This window comes from Suricata suricatta, chromosome 13, assembly GCF_006229205.1.
Source record: "Suricata suricatta isolate VVHF042 chromosome 13, meerkat_22Aug2017_6uvM2_HiC, whole genome shotgun sequence".
Lineage (NCBI taxonomy): Eukaryota > Metazoa > Chordata > Mammalia > Carnivora > Herpestidae > Suricata > Suricata suricatta.
In genome coordinates, this window is record NC_043712.1 from 11,136,752 (window position 1) to 11,139,730 (window position 2,979).

The window sequence follows — 2,979 nt, forward strand, 5'->3', positions numbered from 1 at the left end:
CACTGAACCGACTGAGCCACCCAGGTGCCCCTTAGTTTTCTTTCTAATACATCTATTTGATTAAAAAATGTATCTAATACATCCAGAAAACACAAAAACACAGAGACACAGAGTAGATTTATGGTTGCCAGTGGCTGGGAGTGGGAATAGGAGTAACAGCAAATGGGTCTGAGGGATTTTTATGGAGAATCTGTAAATGTTCTAAAACTGATTTATATTGATGTTGCATCACTTGGTAACATTACTAAAAATCCTTGATCTGTGCACTTCAAATGCCTGAATTTTTATGATATGTAAATATGCCTCAACATTAAAAAATCTCTTTCTTTTATATATACTCTATTATTTATTTTGAGAGAGAGAAAGAGAGAGAGAGAGATGAGGGAGGGGCAGAGAGAAGGGGAGAGAGAGAATCACAAGTAGGCTTTGCACTGTCAGTGAGAAGTCTGATGCAGGGCTTGATCTCGTGAACTGGGAGATCATGACCTGAGCAGAAATCAGAAGTCAGACTCAACCGACCGAACCACCCAGCATCCCTACTTATAGGTATCCTTAAAAAAAGTAAAGCAATGCACAAGTATTTAAGATGCTCTATCCCCATACCTAGCTCTATTTTCAAAGCATAACAATAGTTGATGTTTAATCCTTTTTTCTGCACAGAGTCCAAGGATAACATACACATTATAGATACATAACTTTTTGCAACTCTCTTCTCTCTCTAGACATATACTATAGGGCATGATAAAGTTAACAGTAGCTGCCCTGGGATACGGGGTTAGGGGTGGAGGGAGTTGAATGGGGGTGGGAAGGGAGAGGCACCCTAGAAATTTTCAGTTTCTTTACTTTCCTACTATTTGCTTTTTTTTTTTTTTTTTTTTGGTCAGGAATTTTTGGAGTTATCAACCCAATAAAGATATTAGAATAAATGGTACCATTGGATGCTTCATGCCATGCTGTCCACCTATTTAAAAACAATTTAGAAATTGATCTAGTGCCAGGCACTATACTGAGTGCCAGAGATATACTGTCTCATCGAGTCCTTATAACAGTCCTATGAGGTAGGCAATACTATGTTCTCACTTACAGATGAGTTAACTGAGCTCTAGAGAGACTGATTTTCCAAGGTCACAGAGCTAGCTTGCACAGAACCCAGACCTTTATGTTGCAGTATCTCTTCTTGGAAAGCCCAGCTTTAATGACCTCATTGCATGTGCATGTGTAGTCCTCCCTAACCCACTCATGTCCTCAAGGTGCTTACAGTCTCAGGAGGTGACATTCAAAACAATTAACAATCCGGGCGCCTGGGTGGCTCAGTTGGTTAAGCCTTTGACTTCGGCTCAGGTCAGATCTTACAGTCGTGGGTTTGAGCCCCACGTCAGGCTCTGTGCTGACAGCTAGCTCAGCGCCTGGAGCCTGCTTCCCGTTCTGTGTCTCCTTCTCTCTCCGCTCCCCCCCTCATGCTCTCTCTCCCTATCAAAAATAAATAAAACATAAAAACAATTACAATCTAGTGCTATAAGAATTTATGGTTTAATGAGCTGTGTGCAAAGCAGAGGAGTTTAGACACTTTGTCTGAAGCAGCCAAGAAGCTTTTGAGAGGACACGTTCTGAGTTGACTAAGCACCTCAGGGACTCTAGGAGGGTAAAGAAAGGTGAGGGTGATTGGAGGTAGGGACAGGTGTAGAAAGGGACTTGGGGCCTGGCTCAGGTGGCTCAGAAGTGCTACAGATTCTGGTAACTACAGTGTTGAAGTTTGGCGTGGCGGGAGGGTTAAGTTGGCCTTAAGGAGGGGCAAAAGTGAGGGCAAGTACCTTGAAACTTAAGGCCAGATCACCAAACTTTTTAAGTTAAGTTTAGGCTTTATCCTGTGCATGAAGCAGAGCTGTTAAAATATTTGAATCTGGCACATTAGAAAAGGGCTTAGGAGTTGTTGTGGGAGATCCCTCCTGGACCCCCAGCTCTCCAAATCCTGTTCTTGGGTGGTCAGGTAGTTTCTGCCCTAGGCTGGGAACTCCTTCGGGGCAAGAAACTTGTCTTACTCACCTGTGCATCTTAACATCCAGAACAGCACGTGGTATGCAGTAGGGGCTCAGTAAGAGGCTGAACTGACTGGCAGAATGCTGTACCAAGAAAGTGCCCAGGCGTGACTCCGTAAAATAAAAAAGCAAAACTTCATTTCTTCCCTAGCATTGCCCAGGTAGGTGTTCAGCCAGTTTGCCCCAACTATAAGGAGGTCAGAGAGGTCCTGGCCTCACACTCAATCCCAGCTAGGTCCACTGGGGTGGGAAAAGGAGGGGTGGTTGCTGATTAAGCTGCAACTTCTGTTCCGTACCTGCTATGTGTTGGGAGATTTCACACCTATTGTCTTTTTCCATCTCTCCAACAGCTCCTAAATCGGAATTATTGTCCTAGTTTCCCCTACCATAAAACAGATGACCAGAATGTTTCTCTAATTTGGTCAAGGTCACACAGCCGGTAAGTGCAGGAGGGGCGGAGGCTGGGAGAGAACCTTTTAAGTCAAAGCCCTCTGGCCTCTCCGTCCTTCACCTGGGGAGGCGTTGCGGAGCCTACTCCGCTGCACAGCCTTTGAGTTTGGGGGGCCCTCCGCACCGGAGCGCAGGGCCGAGGAGGCCGCTTGCCGCGGCATCCGGGAGCCGCTCCCAGATTCGGAAGTTACGAAGTTTCCGTGCATATCGCTTGCCTCCCTGCGCAGCTCGTCCCCGCTCCGCGGCAGTTACGCTGCTAGCGCAGCGGGGCTCAGGTGCTGCAGCGGGCGGGGGCCTGGAGCCGGGAGAAAGGCGGGGACGCAGCTTACGTAAGCGCCCGCTCGCAGGTGCATGCGGCCTCCACCAGCGTGTGGTCCCTGCGCGCTCCCAGGTGCGCAGTTGGCGCAGGCGGCGGCGCGGCACGGCGCCGGCGGGCGCTGGCCGGCACTCTCAGGTACGGCAGAGTGCGCGTGGAGGGGGCGCGCGGCGAGCG

General features: G+C 48.3%; 1 protein-coding gene and 1 long non-coding RNA gene across 4 annotated transcripts in view; one reads left to right on the forward strand and one right to left on the reverse strand.

Moving 5' to 3' along the window:
* Window positions 1–1,543: 1,543 nt before the first annotated feature.
* On the reverse strand, window positions 1,544–2,484 carry LOC115276164. Its single transcript, XR_003901840.1, has 3 exons — window positions 2,333–2,484; window positions 2,044–2,120; window positions 1,544–1,634 (listed from the first exon to the last, which is right to left on the reverse strand). It is a non-coding gene; the product is annotated as an uncharacterized LOC115276164 (long non-coding RNA).
* STRBP (spermatid perinuclear RNA binding protein) overlaps window positions 2,453–2,979 on the forward strand; it is a 143,479-nt gene continuing 142,952 nt past the window's right edge. For 2 of the 3 annotated variants that reach the window (XM_029920024.1, XM_029920025.1), the window contains exon 1: window positions 2,454–2,475. The gene's annotated coding sequence lies outside the window, so the exon portion shown is untranslated. Of the gene's footprint in view, window positions 2,476–2,979 lie in introns of all 3 variants that reach the window. The other variant, XM_029920023.1, reaches the window with a different exon arrangement.